The sequence below is a fragment of the Papio anubis genome, chromosome 8, assembly GCF_008728515.1.
Source record: "Papio anubis isolate 15944 chromosome 8, Panubis1.0, whole genome shotgun sequence".
In the NCBI taxonomy this organism is placed as follows: domain Eukaryota; kingdom Metazoa; phylum Chordata; class Mammalia; order Primates; family Cercopithecidae; genus Papio; species Papio anubis.
This window is the reverse complement of record NC_044983.1, coordinates 46166233-46192865: the sequence shown is the minus strand read 5'-3', so window position 1 is coordinate 46192865 and position 26633 is coordinate 46166233. Positions and strand designations below refer to the sequence as shown.

Below are 26633 nucleotides of genomic sequence, written 5' to 3'. Positions count from 1 at the left end.
TTGTTTACCCACTTAAGCCTCAGCAATGGCGGGTGCCCCTCCCCCAGCCTTGCTGCTGCCTTACAGTTAGATCTCAGACTGCTGTGCTGGCAATGCAGGAGGCTCTGAGGGTGTGGGACCTCCAGGCCAGGTGTGGGATATAATCTCCTGGTGTGCCATTTGCTAAAACCCTTGGTAAAGTGCAGTATTAGGGTGGGAGTTACCCGATTTTCCAGGTGTTGTGTGTCTCAGTTTCCCTTAGCTAGGAAAAGGGATTCCCTTCCCCTTTGCACTTCCCAGGTGAGGCGATGCCTCACCCTGCTTCAACTCTCGCTGTTCGGGCTGCACCAGCTGACCAGCACCGATTGTCCAGCACTCCCCAGTGAGATGAACCCAGTACCGCAGTTGAAAATGCTGAAATCACCCGTCTTGTTTGTCACTCATGCTGGGAGCTGGAGGCTGGAGCCGTTCCTATTCGTCCATCTTGGGCGTGCCTCCCCCGTCGGTCAATAACTCTTGAGTCCTCTGAACACCACTGAGAGCCAACTAAGCCACCGTCTACATTTGCATACGTTTCCCACAGTAAAATGGTCATGCAACATTCAATAGATCATTAAACCATAACTGAAGTCAGTCTTCTAGAATGTGAGGACAAAAAAATATTAAACTGCTGGAAACTTACATTTTGTAAATCTCTTGCTTAATAGCATTATCATGTTTCCATTATGGCTCTTGATTTCAAGATAGGTTTCTTTTTCATTTCTACTGTGATTGTCATCCCTTCTTCAAGGGCAGATTTAACTCTAATATTCTTCATGCCCTTGCAGTCATTAGAGAAAAACAAATCTCTCCATCATTATTCACAGAAGGTTTATCTATTGCTAAAGCCATTATAGTCAGATTTATTTATGTCATTACTGTGTATGTGAATATGTTTCCTCGTTTGACATCTCCTTTATGTGTCATTCACCTTTTTGCTGCAGCAACCTTAGGAAGATATAGTTCACATACTATGATACTCACCTGTTTAAACCATGCAATTCAATGGATTTTATAATATTCACAGTTGTACAACTATCATCATCAAATTTTAGAACATTTTTATTGCTCCAAAAATATATCCTGTACCCAGTACAAGTCACTTGTCATTTCCTCTCTCTTCAGCTTCTGATAAGCATTATTATTATTATTTTTTGTCTTTCTATTGGTTTGCTTTTTGTGGACATCTCATATAAATAACATCATACATATAAGATATTTGCTATTGTCTGCATTCACTTAACACACTATTTTCAAGGTGCACCCATGTTGTAGCATAGATAGTTCTTCTTTTCTCTTCATTGATGAATATTTCCTGATGTGGTCATATCTCTTCCTTCCCATCCATCATCTGTTGAACATTTGGGTTGTTTCTACTTTTGATATTTTTGTGAATAATGCTGCTGTGAACATCTGTGTACAGTTTCTTTTTTGTGTGTTTGGGAATATCTTCTATTTGCTCTTGAATATATCTAGAAGTGGAATTGCTGGGTCATATGACAACTTCAGCTTGCACTTTTTCAGAAAACGTTGAACTTTTGTCTAAATCAGGTACCACATTTTACATTCTCACTAGCAAAAGATGAGCGCTCCAATTTCTCTATGTCCTCACTAATCATCCTTATTGTCTAGTTTCTTCTTTTTAAATAATTATAGCCATCCTATAGAATAAGAAGCTGTATTTTACTGTGGTTTTGATTTGCATTTTGATGACTAATGATTTGAGCCTCATTTCTTGTGCTTATTGGCAATTTGAATATCTTCTCTGGAAAAATGTCAATTCAAATCCTTTGTCACTTTTTATTTGGGGTATTTATGTTTCTATTTCAAATTCTAAAAATCTTTTATATATTTGCATACAGTCTCCTTAACAGATAAATGATTTGAAAATGTTTCTGCCAATCTGTAAGTTGTATTTCACCTTTTTTATAGTATTACTCAGCAGAATTGCTTTAAATTTTGAAAAAGTCCAATTTGTCTATTTTTTCCCCTTTGATTATTGTGCTTTTCCCCTTTGATACTTGTGCTTTTGGTGTGAAATGTAAGCACAGTTGTCAAACCCAAGGTTACAAAAATTTAATCCCATGTTTTCTTCAAATAGGTTTACAGTTTTAGCTCTTAGATATATTTCCATGTTTCATTTTTAAGTTTTTTTTTTTTTTTATGGTGTGAGGAAGGACCCAACTTAACTTTTTGGATTAGATGACCAGCACTGTTTATTGAAAAACCTGTTCCTTTCCACATTCTATTGTGTTGAAAAGCATGGTAGAAGACAGTTAACAATAAGTAAGGTTCATTTCTAGACTCTCAATTGTATTTCAGTGTTCTATATGTCCATTCTTATGACAATACCACAAAGCCATGGTGACCATAGCCTTGTAGTGTTCTGAAATATGGAACTGTGGGTCCTTTCCAACTTATTTGCCAAGATTATTTTGGCTATACTGGATTTCATATACATTCAAGATCAGCTTGTCCATTTCTGAATAAAAGGTAGTTGGCATTTTAATGGAGATTTCTTAAATCTGCATATTAATTTTGGAATATTTTCATATTAAAAATATAAAGTCTTCTAATTTATGCACATGGGATGTAGCTCCCCTTATTTAAATCTTCTTGAAATTCTTTCCATGTTTTGTAGTTTTCAGTACACAATATTTCCACCTTTTTTGTTAAACATATTCCTTAGAATTTTTTTGATGCTATTATAAATGATTTTTTTTCTTAATTTTAGCTACTCTAATCCACTGCTATCATATAAAAATACATCTGATTTTTGTGCATTGGGATTATATGCTGCAACCTTGCAGAAGTCATTTACTAGTTAGCACTAACAGTTTTCTTAGTGAATTCGTGAACATTTTTTATATTTAAGTTTGTATCATCTAGCCTTGACTAGAAATTCCAACACAAGGTTGATGAAAGTGGAGAGAGCATACATCATTTTCTTATTCCTGATTGTAGGGGGAACACATACATTCTTTCTATACATAGTTGTCCTCAATATACTTGTTATGAAATGGTATTTATTTCTTTTCTCTCTATATATATATAATACATTCCAGAATATATACCAAGTGATCATGCTGTATAATAATTTTTTATTGTTGCTGGATTTGGTTTGCAAGAATTGTATTAAAGATTGCTTCATCTACCCCCATTAGAGATATTGGTCTATGGCTTTCTTCTCATCTGATGGTTTTGGTTTTGCTATGAAGCTAACTTGAACCTCAAATAAGTAGGGGAGTGTTTCCTCTTTTTCTGTATTTTGAAAATATTGTGAAAGATTGGTAATAGGTAATAATTGTTTTTTCATTGTTTAGTGGAGTTCATCAGACAAACCTCTTGATTTGGGGCTTTTTCTTGTCGCAGGTGTTTTAAAAATACCATTTCAATATCTTTCCTTCTTTTAGGTATATTCTAATTATTTATTTCTCTTTGGGTCAGTTTCATTGGTTGGTGTTATTCTCGGCGTTTACACACTTCAATTAATTACGTAAATGTTTAGCAATTATTTATAGTTATGTTTTTCTTTTTAATATCTAAAATATACTTTATTTTATTTCTGATTTTAAAAAAATTGAAACTTCTCTCTCACTGGTTATCTAGTTAAAGTTTTGTCATTCTTGCTAACCTTTTAAAAATCTAAATTTGAGGTTTTCTAATTTCCTTAATTGTTTATGTATTCTCTTTTTATTTCTGGTCTAAATTTATAATTGTTCTCCTTCCTGCTTGTTTTGTGTTTACTTTGCTCTTTTCTCTAGTTTCTGATTGAGAAAGATTAGATATTTAAGTTTTTTATTATTTAATACAACATTTGAAGTTAAAATTTTTCTCTAAACCAACTATAGCTGCATAGCATAAGTTTTAGGATGATCAGATTTCATTGTTATTTATCTCCCAATAAATTATAATTTCACTGTGATTTTCCTTTTGACCCATTGGTTATTTAGGAATTTGTTTTTAGTATCCTCATCTTTGTATATGTTTCAATTGTTCTTTTGTTATTCATTTCTAATTGTATTCCACTGTGTTCATAGAACATAACTTGTATTATTTTAACTGTTTTAAATGTAGTGAGGCTTGATTTATAACCTGACATATACGTGGTCTTAGATAATGTTGCTTGTATTCTGGTTAAAAATGTGTGTTCTTTTGTAATAGGGTGGAGAGTCTAAACAGGTCAGCATGGTAAACAAGTCAATATCCTGTTACTTTTCTGCCTCATTGTTCTAGCCACTAGTTAAAATGGTGTATTGAAGTCTATAACTAACTGGTGGTACTTTCCATTTTCTCTTTGATTTCACCTCATTTGTTCCATAAATTTTGGAACTCTGTCGTTATCATCAAATATGCTTATAATTGTTATATCTCCTTGGAAAACTGATTCATTTTTCAGTAAAAAAATGCCCTTTTTAGTATCTTGAAACAATTTTTGACTTAAAACTTTTGTGTAAAATTACTATAGTTACTCAAGTTCTTTTCTCATTATTGTATGCAAGATATATGCTTTTGTATCCTTTTATTTGCAACCTACATGTGTGTTTAGCTGTAAAGCTTGGATAATTCTACTTCTAGGAGGATGGAGTAGACATATCTGTCCCATTTACTCCCACTAAGTAGGACTGAATTCTTTGCATATTATATGTAAAACAAACATAAGGAAACTTTAAAGGTAAATATTAGTGAGATAAATCCACCCACCCTACTCAGGGTGGGATCAGTGAAAGCCTACTGGGGAACTGGATCTCCTACTCTTTTACAGTAGTTGTGAAGAGCCCACTGTTCAACTCCCAATGGAGGTAAAGTAGTAAACCTGAAATTCTACAACTACCTGGCAGGAGCAACATGGCACTCTCCCTTACCTTGATAAAGCTGTATCAATGGAAATTAGATAAAACATAATGTTTAAGTAAGATTTGGAATCTCATAACTAAATAACAAAAATGTTTAATTCCAATAGAAGATCACTCATCATACCATGAACCAGTGAAAACTCAAATTGAATGGAAAAAAATTCAAAAGACGCCAACAGTGAGATGACATAGATTTTAGAATCAGTTGACAAATATTTTAAAGCAGTCACAAAATTGTTCCAATAAGTGATTATCATCATGCTTACAACAAATGAAAGTGCAGAAAGTCTCAGAAAAGAAACAGAAATTCTAGGAAGAAATAAAAGTCATAAAAAAGAATAAAATAAAAATTTTAGAACTGATAAATATAATAACAGAAATAAAAAACTGAATAGATGGCTCAACAGCAGAAAGAAGAGAACAGAAGAATCAGTGAACTGGACAAAAGAATTGTGAAAATTAACCAGCTAGAATAAACGGTATAAGAAAGATTGAAAAAAGGAAAGACTCTTCAATGAACTGTGAGACTAAAACAAATATATATATGTACTATTCATGTCTTCAGAGTCCAAAAAATGAGGAGAAAAATTAAGGAACTGCAAAATATTGAAAGAAATTATAGCGGAAAATTCATTGAAATTGGTGAAAGACTAAATTCTTTAGATTTAAGAGACTAAGTGAAACACAAAGAGGATAAACTCAAAGAAATCCTTGCCAACACACATCATAGTCAACTTCTGAAAACTAGACAGCAAAAAGTCTTGAGAGCAGCAAGAGAGAAATAAAACCTTACCTATAGGAGAACACAAGTCAAATGACAGAGAATTTCTCATCAGAAATCATACAGTCAGAAGGAAGTGGCACAAGATTTTTCAACTGCTGAAAGAAAACAACTGTCAATCCTGAATCCTATATCCAGCAAAACAGTGTTTCAGAAATCAAGGGAAAATGAAGACATTCTCAGCTAAAGATAAACAAAGTAAACTTATAATAAGACCTATCCTAAAAACATGGCTTAAAAAGGACAAAAAGAGAAAATAATTAAAGAAGCTATCTTGAAACTTAGGAAGAAAGAAAGAATATGGTAAGAAAAGTGATTGATAAATATTTTATTTCTGCTTTTGAGTTTTCTAATTTATACTTGGGTATTGAAACAAAAATTGTAACATTGTCTGATTTGGTTCTTATTATATGTAAATAAAATATTTTAAAATATTATATAAAGAACAGTATAAAATATGAAATATAAAACATAATGTATTTATATATTATAAATATAAACTATATTTATAATAAATATTATATGTTAATAGATGCTTAAATATAATATATAAATATTATAAACTATAATATATTATATATTATAAAATGTAAAATATAAAGTAGGTAAAGAGACTTATAATATGTTAAAGTTTCTACACCTAACTGATAAGATGTTGATTTCACTAGAATATGAAGATATATACAAAATGTAACCCTGAGCGTAACCACTAAAAACAGTTTATGTTAAAGCATACTCAAAAACGCTGTGGATGAAATTGATTTCTAAAACAATATGTTCAAAAAAGGCACATGGGAAGGCAGAAAAATTAAAATAGAAAAATGGAAAAAAGAACAAAATTCAAATATATAATGATAAGTATGTCAGCACATCAATAATTAAAATGAAAGCAAATTATCTAAATACACCAATCAATACACAGAGATTGGCAGAATAGATTAAAAAACATGACCCAAATATATGCTATCTACAAGCTCACTTTAAATATAATGATACAGTTATATTTAAAGTAAAAGACTGATAAAAGATATATCATGCATATTTTTATGAAGAAAAGTGACTAGTGGCTCTATTAGCATTAGATGAGCTAAACCTCAAAGTAAAGAAAATTATGGGACAAAATAAGACAAATTAATTAATAATAAAAGTATAAATCTATAAGAAAAATATATCAACTCTAAATATGTATGCATCAAATAACTTAGATGCAAACTATGTAAAGCAGAAACTGATAGAATTGAAAGGTGAAATAGATAAATACACAATTACATCGAAGACTTCAACATCCTCTTAACAATTGGTAAAGAGTAAAACAGAACGTCAGCAGGAATATAGAAGAATTAGAAAACACCATCAAATGACAAGATCAAACTAACATTTTTAGAACTTTTGAACAACACAAATAGAATATACATTATTTGCAAGTTTCTGTAGAAACTTGACCATACTGGGGGCATAAAACAAATCTCAATACATTTAAAATAATTAAATCATAGAAGGTGTGTTTTCTGACCACAGAAGAATCAGTAACAGAAAGCAAACAAAAACAATTTCTGACACTTGAAAATGAAGCCACAGAATTATAAATAATCCATTACATACAAAAAAGTCTCAAAAGAAATAAAAAAATACATTGAACTGAATAACGATAAAAACAAAACAGGGTCAGGGTGCAGGTGTTCTGCTTTGACTGTTTCATTGGCAATATCTTGATTGTAGTCATATATATACTAGAGTACTTTTCAATTAAAAAATTTAAACTATTTCTCATGAGAGCATCATAGAGTTAAATCATTTAAGGAAATTTATTATGTAAATCTCTGCCTTCAGTTGGAATATTTAATATATTTGCTTTTAATGCAATTATAGATATGGTGACATTTATATTCACTTTATATCATAAATTTTTATTTTTATTCCTTTAATTTTCCATTACTATTTTTATTTTGGGTGTTATACCACTGTAAATGTACATGTGTATATGTATATACTTTCATATAAATTATATATAAATATATACTATATAGATATAATTTTAATTTTCCTATTTTTATCATTATTTTATTAGTTATTTGGAGGGATATAATAATATTTTAAAATATTCTAGTTCAGAATAATGACAGTATCAATAGTGCTAAAAAATTTGCTTCTATAAAACTCTGTTCCCCCCACTTCTTTGTGTTATTATTGTCATACACTTTACATCTTTATACATTACAAGCTGAAAGACACAGTGATATAATTATCATTTTATGAATTTTTCTTTTAAATCAGTTAGAAGTATAACACCAATAAAAATGCATTTATACTGTCACTTATATTGAAGTATGTACTACCTTTAACAGTGTTTTTATTATTTCTAAGTGTGTATTCAAGTTATTATCTAAAAATTATTTTCTATAGTGTATATTTACTAGCGGCAAATGTTCTTCTTTTTTTTTTTTATATGTAATAATGATTTAATTCTCCTCCATTTTGGAAGGTGAGTTTCGCTGAATAAGAACCTCTTAAATGACGCCCTTTTTGTTTCAGCACTTAAATGTGTTATTCTATTACCTTCTAACTTTCACAGCTTACTATAAAAAATGAGCTCTTATTCTTATTAATGATTCTTTGCATGTTGTGAGTCATTTTTCTTTTGCTCTTTTCAAGATTCTTTGGCCTTTTGCTGGTCAACCATGATAATTGTACGTCTTTGTTTTTATTCTACATGGAGTTCATTGAGCTCTTCAAATATGTATAGTAATATTAAATTTGAGAAGTTTTCATCTGTTATTTCTTAAAATATTGTTTCTATCCCTGTCTCTCCTTGTTTTCTTGGTATTCCCTTTACATATATGACAGTATAACTTACGTGGCCATAGAGACTTCTGAGACTCTGCTATTTTTCTTCATTTATGTTTTTGTTATTCCTTAGACTGGATAATCTCAGTTGCCCTATTGACATTGAGATATAGTGAACTCTTAATATTCTCTTAATCTTTCTTCATAAACTCAAATATTTTGTTCAGTTCATCTAAGAATTTTTAAAATTTCAGTAATTGTACTTTTCAACTGAAGAATTTTATTTGATTCTTTTCATTACTTCTATCTTTCCTAACATTTTCTATTTGGTCAACCATTAATTCTTTGGGCATAGCTTTGTTTAGACCACTTAATATATTTGTAATTCGCAATTTAAATTATTTTACTAGTAAGTGCCCCCAGATGGTTTTCCTCAGAGAAAGCTTCTATTGAGTCTATTTTCTTACAGAAAAGCCACAATTTTGAGAATTTTTTCAATGTCACATAATTTTTGTTTAAAACTGGTAATTCAAAGAATATTCTTGGAAATCAGATTCTCATTCTTCCCAAGAGTCTGATGCTGTTGCAGTTTGTTGTTGTTGTTTTCCTATCTGTTTCACTGATAGGAAACAGATTATTTTTGTCTATTTAGCTTCTTGGTCGTCTATTGTTTTGATCAATATTTCTGTAAATTACTAGAAGCAAAGTCTTACAACTTTTCCATGGGGCTCTGTGTGTGTTTTGTGGCACTTCTTTAGTGCTCCGGCAATGTGCAACTCTTTCTAAGTCTTTACTTTCTTCGTGCACAGATTTTTAAGGTCAGCCAGAACAGAGAGTTTAGGGCATCTTTTCTCGTCATGCACACCCGGCACATTCATGCGCTCTTCCAGGTTCTCAGGAATGTATTGGAGCTTCTAAAAGTCCCTCATTGGAATCTCATTCCTCAGATCTTAAGTTTTACACCCGCATCTTTCTTGCCACAACTGGTATTGCCAATTCAAGTAGGTGTAATCTTAAACAACTACTGTTGATTGTTAAATACGGAGGTTAGTAATCTTTCCAATGAGAAAGGTCTGAGTAAGGTCAAGTAATGACAAGGTCTGTGTCTTAGTCTGTTTGTGTTGCTATAACAGAATATCTGAGGCTAGGTAACTTATAGAAAAAAAGAGATTTATTTGGCTCATTACTCTGGTGACTGAAAAGTCCAAGATGGGAAAGCTGCATCTGGTGAAGGTTTCAGGCTGTTTCACCTCATGTCAGAAAGTGAAAGTAGAGTGGGCATGTGCAAAGAGATCGCATGTTGAGAAAGGAAGCAAGACAGAGAAACTGAGGAAGCCAGACTGTTTTTAACAACCCACTCCAGTGGGAAATAAGGCATTTCCACAAGAGTAAGATCTCACCCACCTTTGCAGCAAGGAATTTATTTATTTATGGAGGAATCTACCCCCACGACCTGAACAGTTCCCTCTAGGCCCCACATTCCAACACTGCCATATTGGGGATCAAATTTTGACATGAGTTTAAGAGGAACAAACCATATTCAAAGTGAAGCATTTCACCTCTGCCCCCATAAAACTCATATTCTTCTTACAATGCTAAATACAATCATTCCCTCCAAATAGTCCCAAAAGTCTTAACTTTTCCAACATCAACTTGAAAGCCCAAAGTTCAAATTCTTCTTTGAGACTCAGGGCAAGTTCCTTATAGTTATGAAACTGTGAAATCAAGAGCAAGACATTTATTTCCAAGATAAAATGGTATAACAGATATTTAGTCGATATTCCTATTCTAAAAGGGAAAACTAGACAAAAAGAAATAAATGACAGGCCCTATATTAAGTCCGAAACACAGCAGGGCAGACAGTAAATCTTAAGGCTCCAGGATAATTTTCTTTGACTCCATATCTCACACCCTGTGTACATGGGTATGAAGGGTGTGTTCTAAGGTCTCGGGCAGTTCAACTCCCATGGTTTTGTTGAGTGTCGCACATGTGTCTGCCCTCATAGATTGAAGTCTGGTGCCTGTAGTTTTCCTCAGTGGGCATTACACGGTGTTGGTGGCTCTATAATTCTGAGGTCTTGATGGTGACCCCAGTACCTCCCCTAGGCTTTGTGCTGGTGAGGACTTGGTAGAGCTCTAACTCCACATTTCCACTCAGCATTGCCCTATGGGAGGTTCTCTGTGGTGGCTCTATCCTGTGACTAGTCTGTGCCTGGGCCTGCAGTTTTTTCTATACACCCTTTGAAATCTCAATCAATAAAGCCTTGTTTCCATAGCTCTCACATTCTGCAGGCCTGTAGAATCAACACCATGTGGAAGCCAATGTTTACTGTTTCTGCCTTTCAAAGCAGAGTCCTGAGCCTTACTTGGGGCCACTTGAGCCATGGCTGCTCTTGATGTGGAGAGCAGCATCCTGAGGCAGCACAGGACTTCAGCAGCCTAGGTCTGTCCCCAAAACCCATTCTGTCCTCCTAGGCCTCTCAACCTGTGATGAAACTGGCCTCAAAGATATTTGAAATGCCTTTAGGGATTTTCTCCATTATTTTGATTATTAGCACTGGGTTTCCTTTCAGCTATGCTAATCTCTTTAGCAACTACTTACTGGACCCAACACTCAGCACCCTTTCCAAACATGCCTTTTCTTTTTATATAACCAGTCTGTAATTTTTTAAAATCCTTACAGTCTGCTTTCCTCTTAACGATAAATTGCACATTTAGGTCATGTCTTTGCTCTTAAATCTTACTGCATGCAGTTAAATGCAATCATGCAGTTGCCTGAATGCTTTACTACCTGAAGTTTTCTTCTGACAAACATTAATCACTCTTAAGTTTGACCTTCCACAAAATACTAGGGAATCGACATAATGCAGTCAGGTTCTTTGTAAGGGTGTAATAGGCATGTCTTCTACTGTTTATATTTCTAATGGCATTTTGGTTCTGACCGCATAATGAATCTCTAAGAAGTTCCAAACTTTCCCTCATCTTTTTGTCTTCTTCTGAATCCTCACCAGAATCACCCTAAGGATCTCATTCACAGCAACACAGGCTTTTTCTAGTCTCCTCCAAATTTTTCCAGACACCAGCCATTACCCAATTCCAGTGCCACTGCCACATTTTCAGTTATCTGTAGAGCAACACCCTACTCTGCATGCCAATTTTCTTAGTCCATTTGTGTTGCTAACAGCATACTTGAGACTGGATAATTTATCTTTCAAAAAAGCAGTTTATTTGTCTCTGATTATGGTGGCTGGAAAGTTCAAGGTGGGGTAGCCACATCTGGTGACCACTGCAGGTTGCTTAACCTTATGGTAGAAAGTGGAAGTGCATAACGTGCAGGTTGTACATGTATGCTTGTGCCATGTTGCTGTACTTACCCATCAGCTGCGTCCCAGCGCCCATCAGCTCATCATTTTACATCAGCAGGTACCAACTCCCAGTACAGTCCCTCACCCCTCCCACCCTCCCCCCTTCCCCGCTGATAGGCCCGATTGGTAGCAGTGTTCCCCTTCCCTGGGTCCAGAGTGATCTCATTTATTTCAGTTCCCCACTTATGGGTAGGAACATGCGATTGTTTGGTTTTCTGTTCTTGTGATAGTTTGTAAGTGCCCTGGAGACTTAAAGGAGTATAATAATAATAATAATAATAATAATAATAAATCTCACAATAAAAAAAAAAAGAAAGAAAGTGGAAGTGAAGTGGGACTATGCAAAGAGACCACATAGTAGAGAGGAAGTAAGAGAGAGAAACTTGTGGAGCCAGACTTGTTTTAACAACCAGTTCTCATGGGAATTAATCCATTTGCCTCTAGAATGAGAATCCACCCATTCTCACAAGAAGGCATTATTTACCACCATGACTCAGACACTTCCCAATAGGCCCCACCTCCCCACACTGTCACATTGAGAATCAAATTTCAACATGAGTTTCAGAGGGGATAAGCCATATTAAAACCATAGCAGCCTGCAAATTGATTTCTCTAGGGAGCTTCCAGATAAGTCAGATGATTATGATTTTCTTGGGATTGTGCTTTTTTAGAATCTGCAAGCCCAGTCCATATCCTTCAGTGGGTTCTGAGGTACTGGGTCTTATAGCTAGCTACCATGTTTTCTAGGATGCATATTTTCAAGGTCACAGTGGTTTTCTGGACAGGGTAGTAGGAAGCTCTCCATTCTTACCAAAACTTGAAGTTTGTTTTGTTTTTAAAAAATGCTGTATGGTTACTCCAAACATTTATTTCACAATTCTGAATAACATTGATTCTGATAATTATGAATATTTTCTCATTGCCTTTCCAGAAGAGTGGAAATTCAGAAGTCCTTAGTGTGCCATTCTGAAAATCCAGGCCACATTCACTTTTGATTTCTAAAATGCCTAAGGCACAGTAATTTGCAAAATGTTTATGGTCTGTAAGTATCAATTAATTTGCATTCCAGCGTTTATAGGCATATATCAGAATCCAACCTATTGTTTTGATCCTTTACTCTCTTCCTCTACTTTATGGGTTTCCAAGGACTATAACCTGTACTCTTTGTGATTTGGGTTATTGGTTTATTATGTATCTCAATCTCCTGATCCCCATTACTGAGTTTGGCAAATAAAAATAGAAACTTATTACATTGCCTATCTCTGCTAAACTGCTTGCTTCAAAATTTTTTTACGTTCTTTTAGGATCTTGATGTAATAGAACAATGTTTAATAAAATTTTGCTTTATTTCTTTCAAATTAATGTAAATAAGATATTTGTATCTCTTATATCGTGTTTACACTGATCTTCTCATATTAAATTATTTGGTGAATATAAATATGTCAGCCAATATCTTGATACCTGTGTCCGTAAATGTTAAGGTGGCATGACAACTGCAGTTAAGAAACTTACTTGGGGCATGGAGAGACTTAAATTTATACAGTTAGTCTTACTTCATTGTGCAAATAATTATAAATAGACATATGTATAGCTTCAGGATAATTCTGTTTTTCTGGTTGAAATGCAATTTATTATTTCTAACCTTAAGTGCTTTCACGATGATGGTGTTTTTTGCTACAATTACCTATGAGAACATAATACTGTACTTGGTTACTACACTCTGTGTTTTGTTACTTTACCTCCTGGGAAATTGCTTCCAGAAGGTCTTCAACTTTAAAATTCTGATTTTCAAAATGTTCTTAAATAGGTCACTTAACTAAAAATTTATGTACAATTCTTCTCTTCATAAATGATTACTTTTGACAAAAAGGAAAAAACAAAATGTTGCATACCATAGGCATGTTCCCTTTGACAGCTACTACTTTGGAGGCAGTTAATAGATTTGTTTCATCTATAAGATGTTAATGTAAATTTTACAGTCTACCATGAGCGACAAAATGTAGTAGAGATTTCTCTACAAATGGGTAGAGAAATTCACTATTATGATGGAGAGTAGGAGATTTGAAAAATATATGCAAGGAGGAAAAATATATCTATGAAAAATAAAAATAATTCAGAATCCTCAGTGATTCCCAGGAGTTTAAAATCTCTTCTAAGAGAGAGAGAGACACTATCTTGTCCAGATATCTTCTTTACCACACATTCCTGTTCTCAATTCAATCATTAGTTTGAAATAAAATTTCACATAAAATAAGCTATTATGGAAGTTATACATAAACACACACCTGCACAAATGTGAGTTCAGTTTTTGCCCTAACTTATTTCTATCTACTTCAGCCTATTTTACAGCATGAAGTACTCCATACACAAATTTTTGCAAGACCTGTGCTATGAAGCAGATGCTCTATCTCAACCTCGTTTGTCTTCTCTGTAGTCTAAACAGCCAGTGCCTTGTACAGCTGGAAATGAGAGGAAAAGGGATCTTGGAATTTTAGAAAACCTTAGGTTTCAGATACCAGAGGGAGTCAGAGATTGTGGAAAGCCAGACAGACTGAAAGCTGATCCTTTATTTACAAGACAGAAAGAGAGCCTGGATCCCAAATACCTACCCAGTCTTGTGAATATTAAAAGACCTTACTTATAAGACTCAAGTGCCAAACAGGGATTCATTTAGATTACCGGCCTTCCTCTTCTGAAATGCAAACAACACATCATGAATTCTTCAGTCAGGAGCTTTGAAAAACTGAGCATCCAAAGGGTTCCATTAATCGTGTTATGTATTCAGTCCTTACATTCAAATAAGAAACTTTTTTTTCCCCTCTAGAGTAACCCTTTAAGGTAGGTGCTTTAATGCACAATTTACAATGAGAAAATGAAGATTTATAGAGACTAGCCAGAAAGTAGTATTAATGGGAGTCAATCCTCAATTTCTGACTTGAATTTCACTAATACTTAATATATTTGAAAATTTCTCTTATGATGTAGTACCTCAGATGGTGGTAACTTGGGGCAAGGAGATGTTTGGGGAAAAAGAGCCTTCGAAGACAACTCTATTTAAACATCTTCCCAAGTTCTGCACTGTTCCATTAAATAGAGAAGCAAATTTCTTTTCCCTTCTCTTATGTACTGTACAAAATGCACTACCATGACTTTCAGATCTCAAACTCAGTACTTTAGATGAATATGCTTTGTACACTAGTTTAGGAAATATTTTAACATTATTTCCATAAGGGGAATTATCATGAAACTCAATGAATAAAGCTACATGAATGCATGTAGAACACAGCAGGTTTTGAAATCAGGGGATTATCTCACCACGTTAAGTCCAATTATAATTGAAGAAAAAATGCATATATATAAACATATAATATTAGAGGTAGTAAATAAAAATATTATGACTCAGAATATTTAGTTATAAACAACTGTGAGAATATATCAGTAATCCTAGATGTATTAGTGTCTATATGCATATCATATATAGAAACAACTTTTAAGTTTTCAGTAGCAATAAAATAAGCTTTTGTAACTTGTCAAAAAAAAAAAAAAAAAAAAAAACCTATATTACTGCTCAAGGCTTCAGTTGAGAACCACTCCCCTGTTCCACTAGGGAAGCTCTGAGAAATTTAATGAGGCTTTGGAAAACAGATGGGAAATTTATTAAGCTTTTTGAGTAATGAAGTAAGAATTTATGAATTTTTGCTAAAAGAGGAAGAAAGTATAAAAGGCTTTTTTATTATGACATTAGTCTTATATATATCAATAACAACAACAGTAAAAAGATAGTAAAGTTCTCTCAATTCCTATGTAAACCCACACGACTTTCTTCAGTATTTCCGATGCTTTCTCACAAACAAGGAATTAAGCACTATTTAGAATGTTTAATGTTATAATACATATGGCAGCTCAAGCAATAATGTTCCCCAAAGAAACCATTTTTTTTCTTGTTAAATAAGCCCTGGTTAGTATGTATTTGCCTGGGTATTTGTACATGAATTGTTAAATTAATGCATGTTTTATTGAAAATATTTCCCTATTATCACATATGGTAAGTTCTAAGTCCATTCTGAACCATTTTCACCAGTGCTTAGATAATTTTCAAAAGGAAGGAACCATTGTAACAGCCTCCACATTTAACCACATTTTCAGACCCATATTTCACACCTTGGCTCACCTTTTCTTTTTAACTTTGATGAAATAGAATCTTTTCACTTATTAATAATTTATTTCTTTTGGGTTATGGTCTTTTATTGACATTAATAACTTCAAAAATATATCATATCCAGATGGTGATTTTAAAATGTAGCACTTTATTAAATATGTTATATCCTATAATTTTTCAAAGATTTGCAAATTACTTGTCATACTGTTGGAATTCTTGGATTCATGGGAAGACATGTGGGCAGCAGATAAGTAAAATCTCCCAATAAGCTTCTGTAAACAACTTCAACCGGTTTTGGCATTGTTAATAAATAGGTATATTCTCTTGCCATCAATATATTTGAGATGGGGACACATGAAGACAAAGTGGTAAATATTATTTGTTTCTACCCCAAAATAAAGTTTTGTTTTCTGTAGAAATATGTGTAAAGTATAATCTTAAATCCCTCTAAAACAAGTCTGGTCTCATAATGAAGGCTTAAATACTCAAACATTCCATTTATAATATGTTCCAATGAAAGTTTTACATGCAAATAGCTATTAAGCTATATAAAATTAAGTGAAAATGATAGCCTTCAATTATTATTCCCAAATCAGCAGTAAGCAAAGCAAAAAAGAATTTCCATCATAAGTCACATAAAATTTTGAAATACTCTAAGAAACCATCTTAGTAACAGTACTTTTAGACATCACTCACAGTTACTTATTTGCTTACCTATCTAAAGTCTGATAAAGAGCAAGAAATATAAAATTTGACTTTGATTAATGAACGTTGTTTAATATTTTCAGGATGAAAAATGTTCTGTTGTATGGTATCTAATGGGGTAAGGGTAGTATGGAGACAACCAACTTCTTGTTATGCAGACAGTGGCCTCCACCAGAACTAACTGTCCTGGGTTTCCAATCTCTCCTTCAATAGAATCTACTGCAACTCATAATCTAGTAGCAATTTACAGGTATTTTCTATTTAACATTTGAGGTTTGAAATAACAGTTTAAAAATTAAATTGGATTAAATTATCTTAAGCCATGTAAATTCCTCAGTATTGTTTACTCATATAAAATTGACTCTTATTTAAGTCATATTTGTGTAAAAATAAGGTGAAATCTAGGTGTTGCATTGTAGAAAACATTATTTTACAAAATAAGCCTACATAACAATGTCTCTACATGTTAAGAATTCTCCCTCCAGACTACTCAGCAGTTACACCAAGAGCCATATCATAATTATACTTCCATTGTCAACTTTTAAATTATTTTTTGTCACTATTCATTTGGGTTATGAAGATTGAGAAATTAACAATCAGAGTAATCCAAGTAAGTCAAATATTTTTTCTTTTAAAAAATGGCATTAACTGTTTAAAAATAAACATAGTACTATGTTGGAGATAGAACAGATGTACTTTTCCCTATTCCCCTTCCTAAGTATCATCACAAACCTTGGACAACATAAATAAAATAAATGTAAGGACACCCTGAAAGAGAGAGGAGAGGCAGGCAGACGGAGAACCTACAGACCCCGGGACCCTTACAACACATAACGATGAGTTCTCTGGGTTTGCCTCTTTGTGTCATATCCCCCAAATAAGACAGTGGAGAGGCTGGAAACCCAGAAATATCAGTGGATGCAGACCAATAAACCCAAGAGATGCCTATTCCTTCTAGCCACATGACCTGAGAGGGGCAGGCTATCAAGACAGAAACTGTTATACAATAATTGATATTCTTTAGCCAAATACTACAGAAAAGCAGTGGCCCTATACCCACTCATGTCTGCAAAGGCCTAGCAATAAGCTTGGGCATTTTTTCCCCTCAAATACTGATCATTTCTTACTCTAGTCTAACAAAACATTGTACCTTTTGACCAAAATCTCTCCATTCTCCCTATTCTCCAGTCTTTGTAAATACTACTTCTCTTCTGAGAGTTCCATGGTTTAGATTCTACATATAAGTGGGAACATGCAGTATTTGTCTTTCTGGGTCTGGCTGACTTTATTTAGCATAATGACCCCCAGATTCTTCTATGACATAACGTCCTTCTTTTTTAAGGTTGAATATTATTCCATTATGTACAAATATGCCATATTTTCTTTATCCATTTATCAGTTGATGTGCTGGCTATTGTGAGTGTAGCAGCAATTAACATGGAATTAACATGGAAAGTCAGCCAGAAATAAAGTCTGGCTGACTTTATTTAGCATAATGACCCCCAGATTCTTCTATGACATAATGTCCTTCTTTTTTAAGGTTGAATATTATGCCGTTATGTACAAATATACCACATTTTCTTTATCCATTTGTCAGTTGATGTGCTGACTATTATGAGTGTAGCAGCAATTAACATGGAATTGCAGATATCTCTTCAATATACTTATTTCAAATCATTTGCATATATACTCAGAAATGGAATTGCTGGCTCTACACAGAGTGGTGGCTCTATTTTCAGTTTTTAGAGAAAGCTCTTCACAGTTTTCAACACGGCTTGTATAAATTTACCTTGCCACCAACAGTATACAGGGGTTCCCTTTTCTCTACACTTTTGCCAGCACTTATCTTTCACCATTTTAATAATAGCCATTTGATAGATATGAGGTGATATCTCATTGAGTTTCTAATTTTCCTAAGGATTATTGATGTTAAGCATTGCTTCATAGATTCACATGTACATAAATGTTGGCCATTATTATGTCTTCTTTTGAGAAATGTCTCAAAATGAGTCCTTTGCCCATTTTTAATGGGTTGTTTGTTTTGTACTTTGAAGTTGTTTTAGTTCCTTATATATTTTGATTACTAACCCCTTATCACATGTACAGCTTACAAATATTTCTCCCATGGTATAAGTCGCCTCGTCACTCTGTTCATTTCCTTTGCTGTGCGGAAGCTTTAGAGTTTGATATAATCCTGTTTGCTTATTTTTTGTTGTTGTTGCTGTTGTTGCCTGAGCTTGTGGAGGCAAATCTAAAAAATCATTGCCCAGATCAAAGTCATATAATCTGTTCTGAGTTGTTTTTATATATGGTGTTAGATAAGAACCCAATTTCATTTTCCTCAACATGAAAATTCCATTTTCTTGTCACCCTGTTATTGGAGATTGTTCTTTCCCCATTTTGTATTCCTGGGGCCATTGTAAAAATCAGTTGATCATAATCACACAGGTTCTTTTCTGGCCTCTCTGTTTTGTTTCATTGGTCAGTGTCTCTATTTTTTTATCAGTATTCTGCTTTTTTAATTCCTATACCTATGTAATACAGTTTGAAGTCAGGTTATGTGATATCTCCAGCTTTATTCTTTTGGCTCAAGATTGCCCTGGTTATTTGTTTGTGTGTGTGTGTGTGTGTGTGTGTGTGTATGTGTGTGTGTTTCTGTATTAATTTTAGAGCTTATCTCTAAAAAAGTAAAATTGAAATTTTGGTAAAAAATTTAATGACTCTATTAATCTTTTGGGGGTAATATAGACATTTTAACAACATTAATTTTTCCAATCCCTGAACACAGAATTATCTTTCACAGTTTTCTCTTAAAAGCACATGCATGTGCACACACACACACACACACACACACACACACACAATAAAGGCAATCTTGAGCCAAAAGAGTAGAGCTGGATACACCACACTACCTGACTTCAAACTGTATTTCAAAGCTAGGAATTAAAACAGTATAATACTAATCAAAATAGACACATCAACCAATAAAACAATAGAGATGCCAGAAGAGAATCTATGCAATTCTGGGTTCTTTCCATATATTTGTGTCTTCCTCAATTTCCTTACCAAAATTATGTAGTATATGATATAGAGTATGAAAAGAATGAAATCATATAGAGTATGTTCTCTGGAGTCAGACTAAAAATCAACTCCAGAAAGATAAATCCCTGAATACTTAGAAACTAAAAACTCCCTTTCTAAAACTCCAAGTATCAGGAGCTTCAGGTTTCCAGTTCAATGTGTAAGAACCTAGAAGTTGCTACTCCATCCTAGCAACAAGTAAAAAGCCAAAGGAACTGAAAAATCAACAACTCTCCTCATCTCTACTGGGGAAAACCACTGTCATCCAAATTGGAAGGACAGACAGTCATATTCCAAGAATCACGGATTGTTGGAACAGAAATCACTGAGTAAAAACCTCTGCAGAAACTGGTGCTGAAGTGGAGAAACCTGAATTATTATTGATGACTTGCTGGAGGCTCAGTATGGACAAGGCTGAGACATAAGAACTCTAGGGGAACACAGTCATCAGTGTCTCCACACTTTTGTAATTTTTACCTCCAGGACCTTGACCAGATTCTCGTATTGGATTTTGGAGAAAAGTCCCCTATGCTGCTGGTAGGGGGAAGGGAAAACATTTAAAAATAGCTAAAGCAATAGAGTGTGATGTCTGGCTTCAGAAAGGAAACCTTCATTATGCCAGAGACTAAAAAGAGAATTAAATATGGGTGATGTTGAGAAAGGCAAGAAGATTTTTGTTCAGAAGTGTGCCCCATGCCGCACCACGGAAAAAGGAGGCAAGCACAAGACTGGGGCTAATCTCCATGGTATCTTTGGGCAGAAGATGGGTCAGGCTGTTGGATTCTCTTACACAGATGCCAATAAGAACAAAGGCATCACTTGGGGAGAGGACACACTAATGAAGTATTTGGAGAAATTCCAAGAAGTACATCCCTGGAACGAAAGTGATTGTTGCCGGCATTAAGAAGAAGGTAGAAAGGGCAGACTTGATAGCTTATCTCAAAAATGCTACTAATGAGTAATAGTTGGCCACTGCCCTATTAATTCAAAACAGAAATTTCCCATGAATTTTTTATGTCTACCGTACTTTAAGAGATCTCATACACCAGAATTCAGATCATGAATGACCGACAGAATATTTTGTTGGGCAGTTCTGATTTAAAACTAAGACTGGCTTGTGGTTAAATGAATATGTTCAGTTTTTGAATTTTAGTAGTTATTTCAATTCAGTAAATTCTATTGCTGTTCACTCCTTCTAAATATATATTAGACTTCATTAGTAATGTTCAACTTTTCACAAAGACTGTGAGTGCCATCTTAAAACTTACTGGAGATTGTTTTTATATTTAGATTTATATAACTGGTTATGTGAATATATTTAAATATGGGGGAAATTCCTTCACTATCTCTGAACCAAGCAAGATTCACTTGTGTTTTGTATCCATTTGCCTCTTAAAGGCAAGGATTAAAGATAAATAAGGTAGCAATGTCTACTTCATATTTTTGGCCTTAAGTACGCCCATCTAATTAGAATTACTTGTATTTTAAATGGTTCCTTTTACTTATTTAAAAGCATTTTAGTGTGGATTATGTGTAATATCAAAGATTATTTAACACTCCTCACATTTCATTGATCTGTAAGGTCACATGCTTTAAAAATAGTAGCAAGTTAAACTTCACTCTTGAATTCTTTACAATCTAAGTCAATCTAAGTTGTAATTTAGGATTGTCTTTAAACAGCATTCAGGAACATAAAACTGTAGAACTGCTGTGTATTTGTGATTCGAATGGTGCTTAAAGTAGAGGAGATACACACAAATTTTTAAACTATGTGTGATAATAAGACAAGATAATTAAAAAGAAAACCATAGATCATGAAACAAACAAAAGCTAAGGCACTCTGTTCTTCTTAGCAAGGTCTGCCCTCAGGAGAAACCAGCCTAACCTGCTGGTATTTTATGAGAGGCTAACTCACCTTGGAGAAGGGAAATACCCCACTTTAACCTCCTCCAACCATCCTGTCTCACCTAAGTGAAGGTGGCTGAGCAGCACATCTGAAGCCACAATTCAGAGGCACAGGCCAGCTACAAGACTGAGACCTACTCACAAGCTGTAGAACATGCCCTTCCCCCATCTTAACACAACATTACTGAAGGTATGTTTGTAACAGCACGTTTTACTGAGTACACTATGCCTGACTATTAAGAAAACATTGCATTGGTTCTGTTTATGTGATGGATTACATTTATTGATTTGCGTATGTTGAACCAGTCTTGCATCCCAGGGATGAAACCATCTTGATCATGGCAGATAACCTTTTGAATATGTTGCTGATTCAGTCTGCCAGTATTTTATTGAGGATTTTCCCATCAATGTTCATCAGGGATATTGGCCTGAAATTTTCTTTTTTGTTATGTCTCTGCCAGATTTTCATATCATGATGATGCTTGACTCATAAAATGAGTTAGGGAGGATTCCCTCTTTTTCTATTGTTTGGAATAGTTTCAGAGGGAATGGTACCAGCTCCCCTTTGTACCTCTGGTAGCATTCGGCTGTGAATCCATCTGATCCTGTACATTTTTTGGTTGGTAGGCTATTAATAGCTGCCTCAATTTCAGAACTTGTTACTGATCTATTCAGGATTCGACTTCTTCCTGGTTTAGACTTGGGAGGGTGTATGTGTCCAGGAATTTATCCATCTCTTCTAGATTCTCTAGTTTATTTGTGTTGAGGTGTTTATAGTATTCTCTGATGGTAGTTTGTATTTCTGTGGGATCAGTGGTAATATCACCTTTATCATTTTTTATTGTGTCTATTTGATTCTTCTCTTTACTTCTTTATTAGTCTGGCTAGAGGTCTATCCATTTTGTTGATCATGATTATTGCAATAGATGCAGAAAAGGCCTTTGACAAAATTCAACACCCTTTCATGCTAAAAAACTCTCAATAAACTAGGTAGTGATTGAACATATCTCAAAATAATAAGCGCTATTTATGACAAGTCCACAACCAATATCATACTGAATGGGCAAAAAACAAAAAGCATTCCCTTTAAAACCCAGCACAAGACAAGGATGCCCTCTCTCACCACTCCTATTCAATATAGTATTGGAAGTTCTGACCAAGCAATCAGGCAAGAGAAAGAAATAAATGGTATTCAAATAGGAAGATAATAAGTCAAATTATCTCTGTTTGCAGATGAGATGATTGTATATTTAGAAAACCCCATTGTCTCAGCCCTAAATCTCCTTAAGCTGAGAAGCAATTCAGCAAAGTCTCAGGATAAAAATCAATGTACAAATATCACAAGGATTCTTATAAGAAATAATAGACAAACAGAGAGCCAAATCATGAATGAACTCCCATTCATAATTGCTTCAAAGTGAATAAAATACCTAGGAATACAACTTACAAGGGATGTGAAGGACTGCTTCAAGGAGAACTACAAATCACTGCTCAAGGAAATCAGAGAGGACACAAACACATGGAAAAAGATTCCATGCTGATGGATAGGAAAAATAAAAATCATGAAAATGACCATAATGCGCCAAGTAATTTATAGATTCAATGCTATCCCCGTCCAGCTACCATTGACTTTCTTCACAGAATTGGGAAAAAAAAAAAAAAAAAAAAAACAAAAAAACTTACTTTAAACTTCATATCGAACCAAAAAAATCCCCACATAGTGAGGACAATCCTAAGGAAAAAGAACAAAGCTGGAGGCATCATGCTACCTTACTTCAAACTATACTACAAGGCTACAGTAACCAAACCAGCATGGTACTAGTACCAAAACAGATATATAGACCAATGGAACAGAACAGAGGCCTCAGAAATAACAGCACACATTTAAAACCATCTGATCTTTCACAAACCTGATAACAGTAAGCAATGGGGAAAGGATTCCCTATTTAATAAATAGTGTTGGCAAAACTGGCTAGCCATATGCAGAACACTGAAACTGGACCCCTTCTTTACACCTTATACAAAAAATAACTCAAGATGGGTTAAAGATTTAAATAAAGACCTAAAACTATAAAAACCCTAGAAGAAAACTTAGGAAATACCATTCAGGACATAGGAATGAGCAAAGACTTCATTACCAAAATACAAAAAGCAATGACAACAAAAGCTAAAATTGACAAATGAGATCTTATTAAACTGAAGAGCTTCTGCACAGCAAAAAGCCTATCATCAGAGTGAACAGGCCACCTACAGAATGGTAGAAAAATTTTTCAATCTATCCATCTGGCAAGGGAAAGGGACTAATATCCAGAATCTACAAAAAACTTAAACAAATTTACAATAAAGAAACAAACAACTCCATCAAAAAGTTGGTGAAATACATGAACAGACACTTCCCAAAAGAAGACATTTATGCAGCCAACAGACAAATGAAAAAATGCTCATCATCACTGCTCATTAGATAAATGCAAATCAAAACCACAATGAGATACCATCTCACGTTAGTTACAATGGCAATCACTAAAAAGTCAGGAAACAACACATCCTGGAGAGAATGTGGAGAACGCGTTTACACTGTTGGTGGGAGTGTAAATTAGTTCAACCATTGTGGAAGACAGTGTGGTGATTCCTAAATGATCTAGAACCAGAAATACATTTCACCCAGCTATCCCATTACTGAGTATATACCCAAAGGGTTATAAATCATTCTACTATAAAGACACATGCACACGTATGTTTATTGTGGCACTGTTCACAATAGCAAAGACTTGGAACTAACCCAAATGTCCATCAATGATAGACAGGATAAAGAAAATGTGGCACATATACACCATGGAATACTATGCAGCCATAAAAAAGGATGAGTTCATGTCCTCATGTACATGGATGAAGCTGGAAACCATCATTCTCAGCAAAGTAACACAAGAACAGAAAATCAAACACCACATGTTCTCACTCATAAGTAGGAGCTGGACAATGAGAACGCATGGACACAGGGAGGGGGCATCACACACCAGGGCCGGCCTGTCAAGAGGTGGGGGGGGGGGCAGGGGAGGGATAGTATTAGAAGGAATACCTAATTTAGATGACAGGTTGATGGATGCAGGAAACCACCATGGCACCTGTATACCTATGTAACAAACCTTCATGTTCTGCACATGTATCCCAGAACTTAAATTATGATAAAAACAATTTAAAAAAGAAAACATTGCAAACCACAATACAAGGAAAAAAGACATCACAGTTTACAGAGATAGGGCATGCATCACAACCAGGTGCAGATATGGCAGGAACACAGGATTTATTAGAACAGGCATTTGAAATAACTATGATTAATATGCCTCAAGCTTTAATAGATAAAATAGACCACATGCAAGAACAAATAAGCAAGGTATGCAGAAAATGCAAATTCTAATAAAAAAGAAACGAATGAAATAGTATTTATCTAACACATAACAGTTTATTCAAAATAATAACAATGTATTAGATTCTATAGTATTATGTATAAGCAAAATGAGTAACAGCAATAATAGAAGGAAGGAGAGGCAGGAATTAGGAGGATTTTGTTATTATAAAATACACAACCTGTGAATCAGTGTAGTGTTATTTTGAAGGCAGACTTGGTTTAGTTGTAAACATATTTATTTTACAAGGTGTAGCGCTTCCACTAATAAAGTAAAAATATATATTACTGTTGTGCTAATAAGGAGAGAGAATGGAATTATGTTAAATGTTAAAACTACAAAATCTGTGAAACATGGAGGACTAAAATAAGAACAAAGAACAAGGGCAATAAATTCAGAAGGATAAGAAATATTGTAGATATTCATCCAACTGTATCAAAAACTATTTTTAACATCAGTGGTCTTAAATGTGCTTATTAAAAGCACATTATGGATGAAGAAATAAGACCAAATGATATGTTATCTGCAAGAAATCCTCTTTCAATGTTAAAGGCATACACGGATTAAAAGTGAATGAATGGAGAAAGATGTACCATACTAACACTAACCTAAAGAAAGCAGTAGTAGTTTTTATTGATTCCAGATGGAGCAGACTTCAACAAGGAAAGGTTTAGGGAAAAGGAGAGACATTAGACAATGGTAAATAAATTATCCAAAAAGACATAACGATCCTTAGCATGTTTACACCTCATAAAAGAATATATAAGTATGTAAGGCAATACTGATAGAACTTCAAGGAGAAATGGAAGAATCCACTATTATAGTTTATTTGCAAGGCTTTCTCAAAATTTGAAATTCAATTAATGTATTGCATCAAAACAACAGGCTAAAGAAGAAAAATCACATGACATATCAATATATCCAGAAAACTCATCCGACACTCATGCATGATAAAAACTCTCAGTGAACTAGGAATAGATGGGGAAAATCCTCAACTTGATAACAATTACCTACCAAACCAACAGCTGGGTTTGGTACTTAAGGGTGGGAAATCCAAAGATTTTCTACTAATATTATAAAAAAGGGAAAGATATCCTCGGTCACATGTCAGGTAAGTTAATATAAAACTAACTAAATAAACAAAAAATCTATAAGAGGAAAACTATCAGACTCTGATAAATCAAAGAAGAGCTAAATAAATGGAATATATTTCATGTTCATGGACAGGAAGACTCAATATTGTCTGGATGTCAGTTATTCCAAACTGGAATTACAGATTAAATAAAATTCCAATCAAAATTCCAGCAAGTAATTTTGGATACTGACAAATTGATTCTAAAACATATATAGAGAGGCAAAAGACCCAGAATAGCCAACACAATATTGAAAAACAGGATGGAAGTTGAAGGATTAATACTATCAAACTTGAAGACATACTCTAAGCTAGAGTCATAAAGACAGAGTGATTTTGGGAAAGGAACAGACATATAGATCAATGGAACAGAATAGAAAGCCTAGAAATAGACCCACATAAATACAGTCAACTAATTTTTGACTAAGGAGCAAAAAAATACA

General features: G+C 34.0%; 1 protein-coding gene and 1 pseudogene across 1 annotated transcript in view; one reads left to right on the top strand and one right to left on the bottom strand.

The window, feature by feature from the left end:
* Window positions 1-26633, bottom strand: part of SNTG1 (syntrophin gamma 1) — an 895276-nt gene that overhangs the window by 16171 nt on the left and 852472 nt on the right. The gene's annotated exons all lie outside the window — the stretch shown is intronic.
* Window positions 20393-20711, top strand: LOC116276441 (annotated as a pseudogene).